Source organism: Mirounga leonina, unplaced genomic scaffold (assembly GCF_011800145.1).
Source record: "Mirounga leonina isolate KUSES-001 unplaced genomic scaffold, KU_Mleo_1.0 Mir_54, whole genome shotgun sequence".
NCBI lineage: Eukaryota > Metazoa > Chordata > Mammalia > Carnivora > Phocidae > Mirounga > Mirounga leonina.
Genome location: NW_023270812.1, coordinates 1762473 through 1785813, shown reverse-complemented (window position 1 = coordinate 1785813; position 23341 = coordinate 1762473). Strand labels below are relative to the sequence as shown.

The 23341-nt window shown below is 38.2% G+C and overlaps 1 protein-coding gene and 1 long non-coding RNA gene across 8 annotated transcripts in view; both read right to left on the bottom strand.

The window, feature by feature from the left end:
- Positions 1–23341, bottom strand: part of LOC118001829 (AT-rich interactive domain-containing protein 1B) — a 439380-nt gene that overhangs the window by 258140 nt on the left and 157899 nt on the right. The gene's annotated exons all lie outside the window — the stretch shown is intronic.
- LOC118001830 lies at positions 13741–15335 on the bottom strand. The gene is made up of 2 exons (XR_004676852.1): positions 15134–15335; positions 13741–14923 (listed from the first exon to the last, which is right to left on the bottom strand). It is a non-coding gene; the product is annotated as an uncharacterized LOC118001830 (long non-coding RNA).

The following is a 23341-nucleotide window of genomic DNA, read 5'->3' as shown; positions in this document are numbered from 1 at the left end:
CAAAAGATGCTCCTTAGATTATGTGGAATAGCGCCACATTTTTTAATGTAGTTTTGGCTTGGAATCTGACGGTGAAAGAAAGTTGATTAAACGTAAAAACTACTTTAGTATTTGGCTTCTGTTAAGTAGCCCCATGCAGCAGACATTCAGCCACAGATCATGCATGGTCTGCCCGTTTTAAGTATGCGGGGCTCTGCTCCCACTTCGTAGTGAGCAAGAGATGTCCTGGCAAGAGCAGAAGAGCTTGAGGTTTCTTTCTGTTTCTCTGTTTTCTATGAGTGATTTCTTTCCTCTTCTGTGAGAACATGTAAAACTTCAAATTTAGAAATCAATGTTCCATTTTACCATTATTTTTAACAAATAAGAAGGCTGCCCATCTAACAGTGGTCTTTCAAAGTGGCCCCCTGAACTCTACAGGCAAATCCCAAGAGCTCTGCTCTTGACACTGGTGCTTGGTTTCATAGAATGTTTAGGGAATAATTCTGCATCTTCACTGAATCAAATCACCTCTCTAAATTCAAGTCTGAAAAAATACAGGGAAGTGTTAGGTGCTTATGATTCTAAAACCCTGTAACTTTGCTAAATCTGAATCCTAATTCTAGTTTACCAGGCTGGGTTTTTGTTTTTGTTTTTGTTTTCCTTCTCAGAGAATAATTTGGGTTCACATCCATTTGACAACTGCCCTGTACGTCCATAAAAAATAAACGCAAAGAATAGAAGTGAAATTGTTGTGCTAATTTTTCAGGCTTTAGTAAATAGCTGCACTATGGAAACAGACTCGAAGGAATGCACACCCAAACCCATATAAACTAAATACATCTGCTCATAAACAAAAATAGTACTTTTAAGGGCAATACTTTGTCAATAAAACAAAGTTTATGCACGTTATTACTTACTGGTTGCACTAATTACAAAATGAAAATATAATTTTAGCTTACTATAAATTAGGATAAATTATTTTAAGAACAATAATTCCATTATATCAATGCACAGGGGAACTTACTATGAGTCAATAAAGGACATCTGTCATACAAACATGCCACATCACACATTTTGTACAAAGCCCAATTCCCCATCAGAAAACACAAATGTCATGTTTTTAAATTTTTAAGCAAAGAAATTTAGGAATTATAAAGAAAAAATGAAATACTGCTTTTAAAAAATAATAGTTTAGGGTGAACATAATGTTCTCAGTTAAATCAAGACGATGCACGATCTTCAAAGATGATTCTGAATGAAAATTTAAGTGGTATGCTAGGATAGCCACTGAGCAAACCAAAGAAAGACACACGATGTACAAAATTTTCAACTCCCAGAAATGGATTAAAGAAGGGCACAGGGGGAGGGGGGCAAGAGCGTCACTTCAACTTCACTCATTCAGAAAGTAGACTGTTCCCGTCCTGATCTAAGGAAAACGAAATGCTCTTCCTAACAACCCAAAGTGACCGAAAAAAGAGCTGCTGGGAGCAGAGCAGAGAGCAGTGTTCACACTGCCCCCCAGCCCACCCCACCACGCCCTCACAGCAAGTTCATACCTTGGTGCTTTCTCAGCAGAAACCAAATCTTTATGGCCAAATGCCTCAAAGGTATGTTAAATCACTTCCCACTTTTAACAGTACTCCTGGCAGGTCTCACCCAACTAAACCATGCACAAAAGAAAACTAGCAGGAGAAATCTAAAGCTTTAAATATTATTTATTTATTTACTGGGTGATGGTGAGGATGAATTCAATAGTTTTTAAATGGCTGAAATATTTAAAAAGGAAGAATGACTCAGATATCTGACAGAGTCGACTCAACACTGCAACTGTTATATTTTTTTTTCTAAAGCCCTCTCATAAAATTTTAGTAAACTAAGATTTTATCAAAAATATCTTGAGAAATAAGACCTTACATCCATCTTTTTAAGAGGTTTTAAGAACAAAACCCTAGGGCGCCTGGGTGGCTCAGTTGTTGGGCGTCTGCCTCCGGCTCAGGTCATAATCCCGGGGTCCTGGGATCGAGTCCCACATCGGGCTCCCGGCTCAGAGGGGAGCCTGCTTCTCCCTCTGACCCTCTCCCCCTCTCATGCTGTTTCTCTCCTGCTCACTCTCTAATAAAAATAAATAAATAAATAATCTTTAAAAAAAAAAAAGAAAGAACAAAACCCTACACAATGTAACAACAAACAATTCGGATTAGGCAAGACCTTTCCAACAGGATGAAGGAACGGTCGTTTTCTTGCTTTCACCCTTCACTGACTAAAAAGCAGAACATTAGACCCAGTCATTAAAAAGAACACAAACCAAGTATTCTCACTAACACAGGAAAGAATTCTATTCTGCACAGTATCTTTCCTATGCAAGTCCCATAATCTTATTAACAGAAGTGTGATAATTAAATAGTCTTTGGGGTTTTGTGTTTACTTTGAAGTACATGTAAGTAGTTAACGATTTTACTGAAAATGCCACATAACAACCATGTTGGAAGAAAGAGAAGGGGGCTTCTTTATTTTTCCTTACCTTTAAAAGCGGCTTCATTAGTGAACGAACTCTATCGCTCCTGTCCTCATCACCTTTTGTGCTTTGCTTCATTAAGCGGACTACAATCACTCCTTGGTTTTAGTAGAGCTTTTTTAATAGAAATTACCCAGATTACTGACTTTTCCCAAAAGGGGAACACAGGGTTGGGGGGGGGTGAGTGTGAAGGACTATTATTTCTCAAAAGAGGAAAGAGAAATCCAGACTGTAATTAAAAAGTTATTATTCAAAAGAAATACCGAAGACATTTGGAGAATATTTAAATATCCCACAACAAAATATATTTGCTGAAAAGGGCCTCATAATCTCAGGGATTCTGTATTTCTTCAACTTTCCTCAAACCAAGAATGTATCCATCATAACAGCACACTACAAAAACTCAAGAAGTGCTTAGTAAAATGAATTCATAGATTCCCCTTCTCCCGTCATAAATAAAACAAATTAGGTTTACAGACTGAGTAAGAGCAACAAGCAACAATAACCCATCCATCTACTTTTGATGCGGAAGTGCTGAAGCGCACATTATTGCCATAGAACCAAATACTGAGAAAATTATTATTACTCATTCCTAATGTTTTTCCTCCTCTTTAAGCGGGGTGGGGTTTAAAAAACAAGACGTTCCTAGGTGTGGGATAATGACCTCGGCGGGGGAAAAAAGTCACCCTTTAACCTTTTGCTATCAGGAAACAGATAGAACACATGGGCTGTACCATGGCTGTTAAATGTAGTGTTTAGTGAAATGAATGTAGACAACAAGCAAAAGCTGAGTTTTGAAGGTAGGGACAAGTGAATCAGAAATCCTGGAACATAGTATTCAAACTACCCAACTACATTATTTCAAATGTAAAATATAGTGCTTATGAAAATTCTAAACATGCAGAGCACTAAAATAGTGAATGAAGCGGCTGCTCTTAAGTACAAGGGGACGGCAAGTGCCATATACAAATTCCCTAACAGAATATAGAAATCCAGTTGTTAGAGGACTGGGGAGGGACAGCAAGAGGGACTCAACACCAGGGTTTCACTGCATCACTGTCTCCATCAGCAAGATCCCTCCTCACCTACCAAAGGAGGAACTAGCCCTAAAAAGTCAGAGTTGGAAGATTCCTAGGCTGCCCTGAAATTGCCATTTATTCTCATGCTGTAAATATGAAATTATCTGAGACTCACGAGAGAACACACGTCTTGATGCCCTTTACAATTAAACAGAAAGAAAAATATCCTCAATATCAGTAGACACCATCTATATACATTCATTTTCAACACCATAGGCTGAATCCCAGGCTACTTCTCAGATATGACACCTAAGTTCTGAAGAAGATGCCAAATGCGTAGACCTTAAAACATTTTACACTCTGTATCCGAAAGCTGCAGCTTAAACCTGCACAGTGGTCCAGGCGAGCAGAATCCTGGACCTCCCTGTGACACACTCTGCTCCCCGTGGGTCACACTGCTGCTCGATCTGCAGCCCGTGCCCTGGGGCCTGGACTCCACACAGCTGAAGCTGACCTTGATATTGGGGTGCATGTGGAAGGGAGGTCGGTGCATCCAGAAGACATCCTTAAGGTAACCACCTCTGTAATAACTACTTCCAGTAAATACAGGTAATTGAAAGTGCAGATAAATAGGCAAGTGGAAGACATGCAAGCACTTGGGCTTTCTGACTTTTGAAACCAAACTCGAGCACGCAGCAATCATCCACTGAAGGTACAATTACCTTACGCCCAAAATCTTGGCTTTCAATCTATACACCAAAACCCTGCAAGCGATTAGCTCTACACCTAAAACATATTTGTACCTGTAATCTACTGTACACACGTATGAAGGAGTTAGATTTAAATGCTAGTTCAGAAGGCACTGAAAGCCTGAATGTGAATGAGCACATTGTTATTTCACCAAAATCCACTCTGTAGTAAAAACAAGACCACACAGGATCCGTAAGCTAGAAATGCACTGTCCAATAGGGAAGCCATTAGCCACATGTGGCTATTTTAAATTTAATTAAAATTCAAAATTCAGTTCCTCACACCAGCCATATTTCAAGTTCTATATAGCAACATATGGCAAGTGGCTAACATGCTATATGACACAGATAGGGGATATTTTAATCATTGCAGAAATTCTGTTGGACGGTGCAGATCTAGAATATCCAAAAAGTCTTTGTAACACACTTTCTGTTACAAATACTGCAAACAGAAAAATATTCAGCTGCCAAATTCACTCATATATTTGTCCTTCTGGGGGAAGATACAGAATTTACTTAATGAAAATCTCATTAAGAGTTTCAGTAAAGTGAGAACATGTCCATTCCTCACCCCAATTCCAGCCCAAACTGCTGGTCAATTACAGTAGCTTGCGTGGTCATCAGTCATAAGGAACCTACAAATGAGGAAGGAAAAGGAATACTGTCCCTAGAGACCACCTCTAGAGGATTATTTCCCACCTGTCACTCCATGAGCCAACAATGGTCTAAAGCATCTTTTTTCCAATCTACAAAAATTATTGTCAAATTCTTAATATGTAAGTGTTCTGCCTCTCAAGAACTACGTCTAGAAATGGAGCCCGGGCTTCTGCAGAGAGAGAAGATGTAGGGTTGGGGAGGGGAGAAGTGGCTTAATACAGGCAAAAATTGAGTGCCTACTCTCCGTGCATAAATGAAGAGCCGTAGGACCCAATCAAAAAAGGATGTCTTTTTTTTTTTTTTTTCCTGATTGACTCACTAGGCTCACGCTTCCCTCCGCTCCCATGGGCAGTGGTGAGCAAGGAGGCAAAGCCACCATGTTCTACAGAAGCAGGTGCCCCGCTCTCCTCCCCAATACGAGGCCCCCAGTGCATGTCTTCTCAAGGGACCCAGCTTATCCCTAGAAACTGACTATGCCAGTTTATCTTCCCTGGTATCCAGTGTCCCCTCAGTCCTGGACATTTGTAATGGAAAGTAAAGCATGGGGCATGTGTCAGATACACAGATGAATACAGAGAAATAAGGAAGACGTAGAGGAGGACCACCCCCCAACACACACACTACCTGCTCTACCCACTAACCATCCTGATGGATAGGCCGTGGGCTTCTGTGGCCGACAATCTCATTCACTGAAATTACAGTCCCCTCAAACGGGACCACTTCGTTTCAAAGATCGCAAGACCGGGGGGACCATCATCTGCCATGGACCCGTGAGATTCAGGCTCAGTTTCCAGGGCCCCTCTGAGGATAGACACAGGTTATTCTGCCTTCTCTTGATGTTAATCTTGGCTAGCCCTCCCGGTTACAGGGAAGAAGCTGATGCGCAGGACTTGACGCAGCAAGATGAGCTGGCTTACAAAGTCAATTTTCATCTCTCATGCAGAAAACTTAGGTTTGATAAAGACAAAATGGTCTCCCATAAAAATTACATATAAACTTCAACATTACAGAGCCTTTATATGTATAACAGGACTACAGTCCTGATTGTTCTGGATTCCCACCCAGCTTCTGCGCTGTCTCTTATTATGGTGTTGTGGTTAATATGTAATGTATGGCCTAGAACACACAGAAGCTCTAGATTTATTATACCTGGATGAATGGCAATAACCAAAATGTCAAAAAGTTCTGCATTCAGTCTATTTAATTTGTTTATACTCAGAGTTATAATGAGATATGAATGTACAGATGACGCAAAGGTAGAAATTATATTAAATACAACAGATGCTAGATTTGGGACCCAAATACATGTTAGCAGGCTTGAACAATGACCCAAAACACTCAGTAAGGGTAAATGCGAAAACCGTACTTCGGTTCAAGTACAGGATAGATGAGACCTGCGCCTCGAAGCACCTCCCACCACAGGGCCAGAATGGGATGCGGCTCTGAAACCTACCATCATGACTCGACGGTCCAGAACAAGGGTGGTGGCCCACCGGCTCTAAACCAGCCATACTTCTGTTGGAGTGTATTCAGGCTGGCTGTGGGTTCCTATTTGGAGGCACTTACACAAAATGAACTTTATCAAAGAATTAAGAGTAGGGTGGGACAGACCTGAAACCACATAATGGGGAAAATAAAGGAACTAATCGGCCTAGTGAAAACCCAGGTAAAATGAAAACTATCTTCAAATATCTGAACAGCCATGATAGAGACAAGGGGTTTTGATTTATCTCAGGTGGTTTAAGAAGGCAGAAGTAGAACCCAAATCCAAGAAAGCATTTCAAGTTAATCCAAGGAAAAATTTCCTAACAAATACTTTATGAAGCAGTAAGTTTCATGTCATGAGGTGTTCAAAATGACATTCTAGAAGTAGCTCATATATGAGGTAGGGAGGGATATGTATGTATATACTATAGGAACTTTTAAGAGTCACCATTATTCTAATGACAAAATAATCAAGAATCAACAAATCATATGTAACAGAAGTAACTGGTGTCAGACCAAACAGATTGAATTGAGAGACTATTACTTCAAAAGTTACATTAACTGGGGCGCCTGGGTAGCTTAGTCAGTTAAGCATCCAACTCCTGGTTTCGGCTTAGGTCATGATCTCAGGGTCCTGGGATCTAGCCCAGCCTTGGGCTTTGTGCTCGGTGGGAAGTCTGCTTGTCCCTCTCCCTCTGCTCCTCTCCACCCCCAACTCTCTCTCTCTCAAATAAATAAATAAAATCGTTAAAAAAAAAAAAGTTACATTAATTAAAACCTTTTCAAAATGTCCCACAGTTCCCCACAACTGTAAATAATCTTTCCTTTAACCTCCTATGTTAAGGTATAGTACAGGAGAGGGGCTAAAAGGAAACTTGAAACAAAAGAAACATTTAAAAAGAAAGTGATTGCTGCAGTTCATGGGGAAAGACTGGTCAATCAACATTATCACATACAGCGTAACACACAAACACACGCGCGTGCACACTCCACCCTCCCTCCCTCTCTTCAATTTTAATATTTTAAAGCTTAGTTCCTTAGAACTTTGACTCCTCTGAAATCATGCAAGATTTCAAGCAGATAATGGGTTAAGACCAAAAAATAAAGGAGCAACAGAGCAAATCTGACTGCATGTTTGAAAAAGCCTATAAAATGTTACAAGCAAAACAGGAAAGCCTGTGTTAATAATGCATAAACCAAGAGAGGAAAAAAAGCTACCCATTTAATGGAATAATGCTTTTATCCTTGCAGTTAAAATGAAATAAACCATGACTATTAATCCAGTAAGACCATGTAAAAATGTAATTTTTAAACATGTACTAAAAGGGAATAGTTCAGTAACCACTCTAAAAATCAAGGCCTTGTGTACAGCAGCGTTTAAACGCTAAATACCAATCTCCCGTCTGTGGACGCCATTACCCACCCTGTCACCATAGCAACGCTAACAGGATGCCTGACTTCAAAGACAAAGATGTAATTTCAGACTTCCAGCAGCCAGAGGGAGTGGTAAGAATATTCTACCCAGGCGGTGTCAGCTGATGATAAATTATAAAAATATCCAGGAAGGTTATGAGGCGGACTGTACCACATATTCTTATATTCCTGGGGGAAGACTTATATTAGTCAAACACACTGGGAGATGGCAAGAGTAAAACAAAAAGTAAACAAGAAAGAATCTCAATGGAATCTGATTTTTTTTTTTTTCTTTTTTAAAATTACATGGTACAGAGTTCCGCCTCCTTTTCCCTTGCTCCCAGGGGAAAATAAAAATAGCTTCTACCATCCCCTTTCTCATTCAAATTAAGAGTGACTGAAGATGTGCATGGCTGTTCCAAGGGACTTGCAAAACCACCTCTATAACTGCTACTCCGACATTTGTGAAACTCCGGCATTTGTCAAAAATTGTTTTAAGCACAAGCAGGCGGCTAAGGGAGTAAATCGATTTGTGCACTTCAGCTCCAGAAGAGTAGCTACCTTGACTGCCACCCAATCTAATCCCAACAAACTCAAGATATTTTTTAAGCCCTTTGAAGGGAGACAAGTTTCCAATTTACGGGGGGGGGGGGGGGGGGTGGTGTCTTAAAAAAAACACATAAATAAATAAAGCTGACACAGACATTGCTGTTTCATGATTCTGTAGCTGTACAATTTTTAAAAGCACAAGCTCTAGAGTTGAGAGAGCCACAAAATCTTGAGCAAGTACTTTTCCTAGAGGTAGTGAAATACAAAAGAATTAACACTGGAGTTGAAGTCCTCTTGAAGAGTCTCTACAAGGAGGAATTTATCATATGAGGCCTTTTTTACTTAGAGGAAGTTATAAATGACAAGACTGGCCAACAAATGAACAGAGGAAAGAAAACTTTCCTATAATGTTTCGTTCTGTAAGAATAAATGTATGTTAAATTATCTTTTTTGTTGAATTCTGTTATATGGTTTGGGGCTCAAAAAGTCCAACTCCCTCACAATAACAGGAACATGATACAGCTGATCCTTTCCAATGGATGTGATCAACAGACCCCTGTTCCCATTCCCCCTAAAGGTTGATGAATGGCCAAGAGCCAAAGATAGTTGTGGATTCAAACCACGACTGGTGTGTCAAGATCCTTACCCCCTACTGGGTGGGTCACTGGCTTGCTTGCTCACCACACCCACTCTTTCTAAAGTATAAGGCACAGCAACCAACACATAGCACAAGACTCTCCCACGGCCAGTCCCGGGGGTCCAAGTGAGGAATCACACCAGCTTTAGCATCCCTCCCACTAAAACTCTGAAGGAGCTAGACGGATTATGGATTTATCCTTTTTATCATCCTGAAGAACACATCTCCAATTTTATAACGTACTCAACAGGCACCCCTCCCCCCAAAAAAAAACAAAACCAAAACAAAACTAAACAAAACACCACTAAGTTTTGCCACAAGATACAAAGTGTAATGGTACTAAGTCATTAGTGGAATGTCTGCTTTGTAAAATTTAGACCACCACCAGACTAACCAATTAATCTTGAGTCCAAATCTTTTAACTCAAAGATTAACAATCTTCTCCCATAAAAACATACAACAGAAAAGTGCCAAATTACAAAACAAAATGTAACCTATCCTTCAAAACAGAGAAAAGCTTATGAAAAATACTCTCTTCACAATCGAACTATTTCTTTATTAGATGACTTTTCATTCTGCTACATATTTTATGCTTACAAAATTATTATTTTCAAGAATTATACTCTAAAATGAAAATGGGCTCGATAAGCTACTCCTTTGGACAGAGTTGCTGGATTTATAATTGTGACAGTTAAGCAAGTTATAGAAAAAACAGCCAATCATTCATTCATTTATGCCAAACTTAGGCTCATGATAATCCTCCCAAATAAAATGAAAAAACTTCTTTAACACCATTAAAAACAACCAGAAAACCCTTTATTTTGGCATCATTATTCACTATTTTCACAGGAATACCGTATATGTTCCTTTATAGACTATTTCTTTTTACAAAATAATAAACATGATATTCCACCCTTAAGAAATGAAGTTTTCACTTTATATTAATATTCTACAACCTCATTTTTCCCCCTCTACCAGTCAGGAATGCAGCCTTAATCTTTTTCTTTTCTTTTTTTAAGATTTTAAGTAATCTTTACACCCAACGTGGGGCTTGAACTCACAACCCCGAGATCAAAAGTCACACGCTTCACCGACTAAGGCAGCCAGGCACCCTGCAGCCTTAAATTTAATAGTGATTCATGGTAACTGCATTATCATGGTTTGTTTACTTCTCCTTTTTTAAAACACTTTTTTAAATTTGTATTCCAGTTTGAGTAGTCTCAGTTTATACAAATGTTTTACTGTAGATCAGCTAAATTCCTATTTAGAAACACATGGGTTATAAATGCTATGTAAAAACATCACAGGAAATGAGAATGTTCTGTCACAACATGACTCTTTCAGTTAAAAGTGGCCACTGGTATATTTTAAAATAAACAAATTTATTTATAATTCATAGGGACACATGTTGGAAGAAGAATGCCTCTTCCAAGATGTTCTTAAATACTTTTACAAATGAAGAAATCTACAGTCTTAAATTTTAATCATTAAGTTATAGTGTCTGGGTCATACTTTTTATTAGAATGCCACAGTATAAAAACTTCAATCAGAGAGGCTACAAAATGAATTATATTAAACTTCATATAATTTTGTTGTTTTGATGAGAACCTGGGTTTATAAGTAAATTCAAAAGTAAAACTGGTGATGGTGAATATCGTATACAAGGGATATGATAGGACAGTCAATAAAAATGTTGGAAGAAGTAAAATATATTAATCTATTTACAACTGGAAAGTAATATTCATTTCCTCTGTAATTTGTCCAGGTACCTTTTCACTAAGCTACCACTGCTAGCTAAATATGCTGGGCTTATTAAATGAGCATTTGCAGAAGTTCCCTATTTGGGATGTATAGTTTAAACATGAATAAACACAACTGTCTAAAAGAGCGGTCCTAAAAAAAAAAAGATACTTCCAAAGTGTTCCCACTTGCAAAACACCACCTGACTCGCAACAACATACTGAATGTCATCTAATCAATCGGGATGAAAAAAGGCAGAGAATTCCCAGAAGTGTGTTTCCTATATTAATATAATTATTTATGCATGGTCCCCTTGATCCCTCCTCTTTCCTCTCTGTGTATATGTATTATAGAGACAGAGACAGAGAAAGAGAGTGAGAAATGTATCTGACTTAGGAGAATATCTGAAGTTATTTTACCCGATTCACCACCTTCAGTCTCGTCTCCCACCAAAGATGTGTTATCAGTCACAGCTGGTTATTCCTGGACAACCACTATGGTTCATATGGTTATCTGTCTCAGATATCTGAAAACCCTTTGCAAAATCTAAGGAGTTTATCTAAGGCAGACTTCACTGAAAGCAAAGTAGATTTCCATCTGAGCCTTTCCTTACATCTTCTTTTTCTTTTCTCTCTCTTCTTTTAAGTGATTTTACCACTCACTGATAATACCACAAGCTGGAAAGAGCAAGGAAAAGCAAACTCCAATCACTGCGGCCGTTTATTTAGTTACATACACAACTCTGACAATAATGTTGGGAGGGCCAATTAGTATTACTTCGAATTACAACATATTTAATATAGTTTTCACATATACATGGTCTTCTGTTATGTGGTAAATAAAAATGGAGAATACAAGATCAAAACGAATGCAGAAGAATCCCAGTGGTATTCACACCAACATACTCCATCAGAAGAGGTCTGCAGTACTGGGAGGTCCAACAACGGAGTCACGGGCCAGGAGTCAATGAGATATAGTTTTAGCCAAGAGTCAGGGGCCATAATCACTGTGACTCTACGAAGTCTCTGCTCCAGGTCTCCTCATGCAGAGGTAGGGAAAGCTGAATCTCAGGAAGTTTGGTAGACTAGCAACCCTAACAGGCCCTGGCAGCTAAATGAGTTTCACAAGAGGAGGGGCAAACAAAGGGTAAGGACACTGACAGTTCATCAAGCACTTCTGTATAAGGCAAGTACTACACAAGACGTTTTATATAGGTGACATCTCATGGAATTCGGAGGCGTAAAGGTGAAGCATCTAGGCAATAAAACTAAACTGAACTATGTGTGAATGTGCTTTGTGAACCATAATGTGCATATTTAGTACACTTTTTAAAATCTGATACCCCCAAAAGGGCCAGAGTTTTATCAAAGATGGCTAGAATTTTAATAACTTGTTTTCATCCCTGTGAAAGTAGAAAGTGCAAATTAAGTCAGAAAAAAAGTAGGAAAAATAAAATCCCTCATGAAGTCACTCAAGAAAGCCAGCAGAATCGCTCCTCTACCACCAGGTGTTCAGAAGAGTGTGGGGTAGTAGTGTGCTTCCCCCAGTGTAAGGAGCACCACCAACACAGGGCAAAACCCCAGGTCAAGGCCTCGCACAGCGGGCAAACATCATCTCAATACAGCCATCACTCCTCTTCCCTTCTCAAATATCTCAAACCTCCACAGAACGGCAAAAACATTTCTGTGCCATTACACATGTTAAAAGTATGAATTTTGCAGATTTTATAGATGGTTCTCTGCAGATAAAACGAGGATACATTAAAGTATTTTAAATAACAAGCATTCTGAATACAGGTATGTCTTCTTGTTGATTTCTTACTGCTGAACCTGTTCCAGGAAAGAACACTAATAATAAGCTAATCCAAATTTTATTTTTATGTGATTCCTACATCTAACATAAAATCTGAAACATAGGAGGCAATCAATAAATGACTGGTAAATGTAACTGAATTTTTCTGTGTAAAGTAAAATCTTGTGCATTAATCGAGGATGTCAACATTTAGGCCTGCAAGCTAAGAAAAAGCATAAATGTAGTAACTATGAAAAAGCAAAAACACTTGGGGAAATTTGAACATATTTGTATTTATCCAAGGACATTCATAATTTTAATCAAAACTGGCAGAACAGTATTTAAAAGAAAGAAGGTCTTAGGTTTGACACCTGAAGGTGGAGGACATTCAGGTGTGTTCTGCAGCAGGTGCAGGGAGACAGCTGCTATAATGGAAGGAACATCCACCGTGACTCCACCACCGTTGGCACCTTGAGTCAAGTTTCCTGCCCTTGTGGATTCTTTATTTTCACATCTGGGAATTAGAGCTTCAAAAAATCTGAATCAAATTACAAAAAAATACACACATTTTAATAACTTATTAATATTAAACCTTTGTTCTTTATGTAGGAAGTGAAATAACAGTGCTTTAAACACTGAAAAAAGAAAAGTGGGGGGGGGTTGATTTAAAAAACAAAAAACAAACAAACAAACAAAGAGAAAACTGTTCCGAATTCACGGTAATCTCCCCAAGGCCCTATTTCCTCTGCTGGGATTTAAATGTATCATAGAAACTCAAGGTATTCAAAGGGATGACCATTTCTACAACATAAAAGAGAACATCTTTCAGACTAGCATGTGAAAGCTAGGTTCCTCCCACCCCCTCCCGCAGTCACATACCCTCAAAAGAGAAAAACAAACAAGCAAGCAAAAACATTACATTTGTATACCAGGCTCATCAAAGCACATACTCAAAGTAAGTGTCAGAAAGGGAGAAATCATAATGAGATAAATGAAACGAAGGAATGTTGCTCCAAAATGAACTGCAGCAAGAACAAAGTCTACGTCACCCCAAAGCAAGCCAGACACAGCAATATGAAGTAACCTGTCCCTACCCAAGGAAAGGAACAGATGAGGGTATAAACGCACTCCTAAAAGCAAAGACAGTGGGACGAGCCGTGAATCCTGAGTGAATTACATCGAGTTTCATTTATTTTTGAGACTGTACTCCTGTCTTACTCCATGTTAGAGTTAGAAACACTCTGGTACAATCTGCTGAGCTGTTGATGCAAACTCTGCTCCAATATTCTTCAAATCGTCTCCAAGAATTCACATGAAATATAAAGTTATAGCCACTGCTTTCATTCTTTCAACATCAGTCCTATTTATGGCAATGTTTTATCTCTTATATAAAGAACTATACAAAAAATAAGGCATTGGTAGCAAAAGATGAAATGTTTTCTTTTAGGAGTTGTAGAATTCAAGCAAATTTATTCAGGACTTGCTTTTTAATCTCATGACATCGCTGGGTATTCTCTTCTCCCTAAACCAATTCCCACCACCACTTCCCTGTGTTTGTCATCAATACCAACACACATCTCCTGGCCACTGAGCTTAAAAACCTTAAAAGCGCCTATCATTCATCCCTCCCTTTATTTCAACGGTTTTCTCCCTCTGCATTCTCACTGCCAACACTTTTTAATAATCTGACTCAACCTCATTAGTGAGATAATACACTAACCTCTAAAGTTGTCTCTCTGCCTCCAGTGGTAATAAAGGCATTTTGAAAATAAAGGCTTTGCATAAATAAAAGGCAGGAACAATTCACTTGTCTTGGTAACCTGAAAGTACCAGACTTTCAAAAATAGAAGAAATGGGGTAGGATCTGGCTTTGAGCAGACAAAATAAACGTCAGGAACTCATGACTTTAAAGTTCATGTAACTCACACCTATGATATTCACAAAGATCCTTACTCTGGGCACAGCTATTCTCCTTTTGCTAGCAGTTTCCAGTGTTAGTTAACTGAAATTTTTACTTACATAAAACAAGACTTTAAGAAATGGTGTCTAATAAATTATTACACCTAATTATTATAATTTTGAACCCAAATTTCCTCCAGATACAGATACTTACAAAAAACCAACTACAACCTTTTAGGGTCATTAGAAGGTGTTAACTGGATCACTGCACTTCTCAACTACCCGTACCCATGAGAGAAATAAAGACTGATGAAGATCCCTACTTACATGAGAAATTTTGGGAAAAAAACAAAAAAGGATCAGCATCGGGGTATAAGTCTCAGATGGGGCAGGATATTGCTGTGCTCACTCATTCTGGCCTACTTTCAGAGAAGACATTTACCTGTGGATCAGGCACAGCTTCCGTGCCGCTGTCTCAGTGGACACCATTCTGTGCTTTGACAGAGATAGAAATAAAATAACAAGTAAAAGTAAGACTTGTAACATTACCATGCTACCCAGATCAAACCAGTGAGTCCCAAAGGCAGGAAGGAAGGTGGCAAGGAAGTAAGGAGGGACGGAGGGAGGGAAGAAGTAAGGAGGGAAAGAAAACACAAAATGTAGAAATGCAGGGGACATTTTTCATTTTCATGAAACTGACCTGGGTTCATCAAGAACAAATGGTGGTTTCCATGTCCTTCGGTTGTTAATGTTTCCACTCGTGGTAAATCTCATTTTTTTAAATCTCAGTTTAAAAAGCACTCAGTTATTTTCTAGTACATAAATGTAAGCCTGGAGTGTCAGAAGTGAGTGGAGGCCTCAGAGAGAGACCATGAGGGTCTTCCTTCCACCAGCATGAAATTAAAACAAGTGCTGTTTATTGTGGTTCAGAGAACCGTCTCCACCGGGTTCCCATTGATCTAGTGGGAAAAGGCATTAGACTTTGCATTACTAAGGAAAGATGGCATTGTCCTTCAGCTTCCTTATTTGTTTCTTATTCCTACCTCCCACTTTACCAGGTGGTCATAAAGATACCTGGTACATGTACTTCTCAACTTTCTACATGAACTTTTCTCCTTCTCCCGAAACTCCCCTATACTCAAAGACATCAGACTGCCAAACATCCCACAGTGGGGAGAGGAAGACCACTGCAGTCTCTGAGATGTTGTAGATGGAGTCCACAAGAAGCCCTTGGCTCTCCCATGACCTGCATAATAAAGCTGTTGACTCAATCAGGCAACCCCAAATCCCTGAATACGTTCAAAAGCAAATGGCACCCAAAAATGGGAGGGAGACCACTACTGGAGCCATTCATGAGCCAGAACCTTAGCTGAGATTTAAGCCTGTTTGCCATTCAGTGTCATCATTAGCAAAACAGGTGTCCAGGTCAAAAAATATTACTTTCTCAGAATAAAGTCATCATTCCTTCCATACAAGCCATCCCAAGCTGCTCATTTTCTTTTTGTGAGGAGAAAAAAAAAAGGGGGAGAAGTGAGATAAACTACTTCCAGCTAATCATTTTTATAATGATCTGATAATAGATATTCAACCATAATATTATTTACTATCATTCTGGTCTAATAACTAGGTACTATTTAAATGAAGAGAACTCTAGAAAACGAGCTATCAATAAGTGAATGCTAACGATTATGTATTTTAGAATGTTCTCACATGTACTGAACATGGACAAAACGCACAAATGTATGCACACAGATTCCACTATACATGACTACTCCTCCGAACACTTTAAAAATTCAAATGATAGCCTGATAATGAAATAAAGTGAAAAGACGCATACACCACAATTTAACATTGGATAAAATTTAGGTCCTGTGGAAAGAGACAACAATAGTACCTGACAGCTTTTTTTTTTCCTTAAATAGAATGCATTATGAAGAAAAGTGGTTGAGAAAGCTTAGTCACTTTTTTGTAGCTTAAAGCTTTTTTTCCTCTCTTTTATTCCAGGCTTAAACAAAGTTCAGTGGGGCATTAAACTGCCTGTTTTAAATTACAGTCTGTATTTTAAAATAGAATGCATGCACGGCATGTTCCTGAAGCTAGGGGGTGGGAGTGTTATTCACGGAAAATTGAGGGCTTGTTGAGTCAATAATCTTCTTTCACACAGTAACAATTTTCAGCTAAAATTTCTTGACCCAAACAAAGGAAAACAAGACCATTCAGTTATTTTACAACAATTTAGGAAGGCAAAAGAAAAAGATGAGAAAGAGAGACACTTCTAAAATCCTACACTGTGAGGGAAGAATAAAAAATTTTGCTCTCTACATATATTTCCTCTCCTAAGCTGACAGTTAATATTAAAAATACTACTTCCAGTTCAAAAGAAAAATAAAAGCAATTAACCAGTCCACACATGTTACTATGAGCTCCTGCTGGTTATATATCTCTTATTACATAACACAGAGGTCTGCCTTCAGTTACCTACAAAGTGGAAATTTGTAAAGTAAAATCTATTTCCCACCTACCTTGGGTAATACAAAGTAAAACACACTCAACCCCTTACAAGGGCCAGGCCTGCATATTCTGGGGAAGCCCACTGACCTCTCCAGATACCAGTGAATAGGAGGGGCTCCTTGAAGAAAGGAGGAAGGAGGCCTTCTAGCTCAACATGCCAAGAAATGCCTTTTGCAGAAATAGCAGGTTCGAATGAGAAAAGGTACCTCTGAACAGCAGTCATTTGTTGGTCCTAGCATAAAAATTTACAGTTAAAACCTGAAGGAGCCGCACTGCTTGACAAACTCTCCTACCTGAGCCCCCATGTGAGAATTTCTTACACACTGCTTTGTGCGCTTTATTCTAAAGCCAAATGCTACTTTCTCCCCTTTGTGCGCAGAGACCGCCCCTCTGTCCGGGAGGCCCGTGTGCCCACGTGTGGTTCTGTGGCTATCTGCAGGCAGACCTGGGAGTTGCATGCGCCCAGCCTGTAGGGCCACAGAGAAGGCTCCATAGCCTCACGCAGCTCATCTGAAGAGCTGCAAGCTGGTTCAAAACCTTCACATCCCCAATTTGTTATGGCACAATCTGTAGGCTGACTTTTCTATCAGCCAGGAATATCTGCATTTTTCATCCCTTACTTAATGAACCTCATTTATCAACTATAGATCATAGTTATCCTTCTATTATCAAAACCAATATCCTGCAAATCAGTTATATTTCAGCCTCTCTTCATCTCCAATTTTGTCTAGTGTCTATTTTTTATAGTACTCCTTCATTAATTTTTTTTAAGAACTGACAGTCCCATAAAATGGGTTGAAATTCATTTCCCCCATATTTTAAATGGAAATCTTCAGAATATGATGTGAAAAAGTTTGCAGTGGGTATGCTTAGTTAAAATGTTTTTAAAAGTTAAATGAATTTTTAAAAATAACATACTGCCACTAAGCAAATATCTCAGCCATAATAAATTTAGAATTATCCATTTATTTCAACAGGACTGAAGACCTCAATTTAGAAACACTTTGCACACAAACATTTCAGTTATTTAAAAGCAAACTCTGGTTCTTTTTAAATATTAATTTATTCAAACTTTCCATATATTTAGCCTGCTTTACCTGGACGAAATCCAAACTGGTGAGGTTTTACTGAGTATTCATTTACAGAACAAACATTTACGTGGAAGATTATTTTAAAAGAAGGAGAAACCTACTTTCCCACTTCCTACTACTTCTTACCTTGTTCAAGTTCAAGAATTATCCTCTATTTTCAAAATGACTACCAGTATCACAAAAATGCTCTAGGGGATAAAATTATAGAACATCACATCTTAAAGAAATAATCCATGTTAGAAAAAAACATTTGTCAAAGTCACTATCACTTTTCCTAAATTAGGACTTTCAAGTAAGGTCTTCACATGTTTCTCTCAACCTTAATCCAAAAAGAATTGATGTCTCTACATGGAGCAGGCCAGTTACTAAAATTACATTTGGGAATATGGTAAATCCTAGGTAAAAAACCCAACTATTATGTGTTCCATTTAAAACATTACCAAGATATCAAACTATCTCTGCACCTTTAGTTTTGAAACTATGCCACTGATTAACTGGATCTACAGATGCTCGACCTGACAAGGCACCATCCTTCAGAGACCCTCCTGCCCCCTCTCTACAACTTGTGTAACTCCCAAACTCAACGTACTCTACCAACATTTAGAGAACACTCATAAACCGCTTACGTGGTCAGCTGCACACAGGAATTCTCAATGCTTAAACACTGCGAACAAGTGCCAACAGATTAGATTTCTCTTTTATTAACTTATAATTTTTTTTTAAAGATTTTATTTATTTATTCATGAGAGACAAAGACAGAGAGAGAGAGGCAGAGGGAGAAGCAGGCTCCCAAGGAGCAGGAAGCCCGATGCGGGACTCGATCCCAGGACCCTGAGATCATGACCTGAGCCGAAGGCAGACGCTTAACCATCTGAGCCACCCAGGCGCCCCAACTTATAATTTTTTAAATGTTCAGAATGATTTGAGAAGGGTCAAGCAACAGAAGATGGCTACATTCTTAACCTTTTACTGAAAACCATTTAAATCAAGTTCAAGATACAAATAAAAAAAGTTTTGGAAGAGTTCATTCAGCAGCCATACATCTAATTCTTACCTGGTACATTTCAACTTCTGCGAAAACCTGCCACCTAACAGGTTGAGATCATTTTAACAATTTGTATTTTAGGTAGGGTTGAAAACTTAATAAAAAGTAAAACCCAGTTAAAAAACGCTTCACCTAGCTTTTTCCAATAGTTTCCAATTGTTCATAGAAACTATATCAAACCCACACACTTAAAATGCCCCTATTAACATATCATCAATATTCATATATGCTTCCAAAGTGCATGACCTTTTACCACTATCCAACATAAGTGTCATTAAAGATTTAAAAAACAAACACACACAGAGTATTCTCTTTCAGGAAAGGCAAATCATTGTAGGCTCTGTTGCTAATACCTAACCCCCCAAAAATATCCTTGGTAATAACAGTTTTCCAACCATCCTATTTCAGGCTTCCAATATCCTGTTTAACACCCTCTATTTCAAAGAACAACCAGCATTTACTACCTCCTTCCTTTCGCAAAGGGCCAAAAAACATATATTTTATCTAAACCTCAATATTCCCTTCTAATTGCAAACTCAACAGAAGTACCATAAGCACTATTCCACAGGACATTTAGGGTTTTTTACTAAACTCTGAAAGATAAAATCCCTTTTTATGTCGATCTCTTTAGATATTTCCTATTTAAAGAAGAAAGGGTCAGAAGGAGGATTTTAATGACCTGATGGGCTTCTCAAAGGCTATTAGAATGTGACTGATCCTTTCTGTATCTTAGGTAAACAGCATAATGGATCTACTACCTGAAACACAAACTGGTGGCAGGCCTCTTGGAAGAATGAAACAGATTCGTGATTGCTATAACCTGAGGAAAACTAACGGCTCTTCAAATCCCTGGAGGAGAAAGCACTATGTGCTTAGATCAAGGAAGAAAATCAAACCTTTTGTTTGTTTACGTCCTTGTATACATGTTCATAAAGTATTTTATTAACAATATATCCAAGCCATATTTACTGAAATGATTATTGTTCCTGTCAATTTACTTATCTTTACAATTCAAAGAATGTTTTCATGCTACTAAGAATGTTTTTCCCACTACTTTTAGCTTAATTATCCAAAAGTGCCCACTTCTTCTATGGAAGCTTAAGGCTACCAGGTAAAATTCAAATGTCATCTTATAATAAAAGAAAATGGTTTTTTTTTTTTTAAAGATTTTATTTATTTATTTGACAGAGAGATAGAGAGAGAGCACAAGTAGGCAGAGAGGCAGGCAGAGGGAGAGGGAGAAGCAGACTCTCCACTGAGCAGGGAGCCCGAAACGGGGCTCAATCCCAGGACCCCGGGGTCATGATCTGAGCCGAAGGCAGCCGCTTAACCCACTGAGCCACCCAGGCGCCCCAAGAAAATGGTTTTGACAAAAACCCCATCCTGCTAATACAGATGGTGCACTCACATAATCCTTCAGTATCGGTAGCGTTGCAGAACATAGGCTGTCTATGCTATCAAGTCAATACCTTGGGAAAAAACCCCTTCAGCAAGGAAAAGAAAATTCTGATACTAGAGGAAGAACGTGTTTAAAAGTTTTTACATAAAATCTACTAGGAAAATACTTGCTGAATAAGACATAATAAATATTCCGAAAAGATCCTCGTCTATTAATAGGGGAGTCAAGACAGCTATAAAAATAAACGTAATAAAAAGATCAACAGTGATAGCACAAGCAATGAAAATATATCAAAAGACCCAACAAAAAAAGGTATATTAAATAATATTTGGGGAGTTATCTTAAAATAGAAATTGAGATATACTCAATGTTTTTAAGATAAAGAGTTAATAAGTTATAGCCCTTTTTTTTGGCCCTCCACAGTGTATTTTGCTTATTAAATGCTGGCTTCATTTCATATCAATAATAGAAGTAGAAAAAAATGCAGAATGTGCTTGAATTTTAAGTGATACTATTCCCAGGAGAGAGAGTTCTTCAAGCTACTTTTAATATCTGCTATATGCTAAGATTTGCTAAAAATGGTAATATCAAGAGTATGTAAGCTAATGTATCTCAATGGGGGAAAAGCTGTATGATTAAGAGGTACAGCAATAAGTGGACATTATTAAGAAAGATCTGTTCTAAGCTTAGATTGGAGTGAATTAAGTGACAAGTAAATATCACTGGTCATGGCCCCAAGACAACAAGAGGACAAATATTAATTTATCAGTTATTTGCTTTACTGTGGATGATCTGAAGATCTAAGTCAGCTGGAACGTAACTGCTTTAGCTACTGAAGATCACCAAGAATTTAATGACATGCAAATACAGAGAGACACCAGTTCAAACAACGGTGAGTGGACAACTTACTGAGAATTCAAATTATATATCTAGCATAAAGACATTGGAAATATCTTGATTTCTTGTAATAGAAATTTAACCATGTAACAAACATGCTAAAGAAAATATCACATGTGTAGAAAATATTACAAAATCTATCTCAATATAATCAAAAAGATTAAGAAATAACTAGAGAAGCTTCCTTCTTCATAGTCACATACACAATAAATAAAGACTTAATAATCATACATTAGGATCACTATACCACATTTTTTCAAAGGTAAAGGTAACACCCACAATTTCCTTAGTTCCAAATTACAAACTAGAGGTTGCAAATATGATGGATTGTCTTTAGCTTTAAGTAAAAAGACAAAATTTGTATCATTGACACTTGAATAAAAAACGCAGCATAAATCTACCAACTACCCAATAGGAAATTCAGATATAATACAGTTCCACGATACCTACAGTATAAATTAACCAAGTTGGAGAACTAAAATATTTAATAGGAGTAACACTAAAAACATTGATATTAGAGCCAAGTAGAATACCAACAAATTTCCCCCCCAAATTGCGATTACCTTAATTGTATATAACAACATACTGAGGCAGCATCCACATAGCTAAAAATATATCAGTAAACCCTGTACAGAAACGTTTTACACAAATGAAGCCTGTTGAAGGAAAAGTGTCTTGCTAAAATTCCCATTTAAATAAAGCCAATTTTCACCTTCACAGATTAGCAGCAGGGGCAGGGGGTGCGTTAGGTACACTAGCTGATCTGTGGTTTGTTCTTTATCCAGTAACTGATACGTCCATATACTCACCCCAAAACCTGGAAATTTGGCTCTCTAAAAGAATACTGAAATGTCACTGAGTCAATCGGCATCTTATTTACCTGCGAGAGTTACAAAAACAGAAAGAAAAATACCAACTGGGGCGTTTCTTTTTTTTTTTATTAGCTCTTAAGAAAATTTATGTGTTGCACAACCTTAGATCCTCTTGGGAATTAGGCACGGTAAGGGTTAAGGAAGAAAGCAATCCATTATATGTATACTAACTGAACAATTCAGAAAAACTTGAACTACTGATGAATATATCGGTTCGCTTCCTAAAATGCTTTTAGCCTGCTTTTCAATAATCAACTTAAGAAGCGCCATCCCAGAGCAGAACTCTTCAGCTTCCTGGGGCGACTGCACTTCACTCCTTCCCTAACAACTGTGCTGTGGAGCTAGCTGAATCTCAAGCACCCATTTCAGTGCAGAGCCATGAAAAGAAGCGTAGCCTGGTGAAGTTCAAGGGCATATGAGGAAAGCACCACGCCACAGATTTTTCTTAGAGCTACATAAAAAAATCTATCAATTTATAGCAAATGTTCCAACATGTGTAGCAGTACGCTTCGTCAGCCAAAGGCACGCCTGCAAAGCCGGGTTTCTCTAAAAACAACAAAATTCTGGTGTCCCTTTACATTTCCTAAAACCACAAGCCAATTTCCAAGTATGCAGCAAATGTTACATTTATCGACAGTGCTCACCTGCACACGCGCACACACAAACTACACGCTTACCAAGCTGTGAATCATCCACTGAAGAAAGAAGTGTAGAGCACAAAACGCAGACTCTATCACCTCTTTCATTCCTTCAAAAACCAAATAACTAGACAATAAATACTCCAAGGTGACTACAAAATGACCACAATAAATTTCACCCACCACAGAAATAAAAGCTAAAAAACCAGGATGTCAAAAACATGTGCATCAGCTTCGAAGATACTATACACCCTGTAACCATGACTTACCTTCTTCTCTAAGGCTACACGTAACTTAAAAATGGGTACGCTATGCATGCCAAACGTCATGTAGAACATTCATTACGCAGGCTGGTTCTCAAATGCTTAGCAGTAATATAATAAATCTTAATGTAAAATATTTGAAACTCAAATTAAAATCATGACTAGCCCGAACTCCCATCTTAAATGAAACTT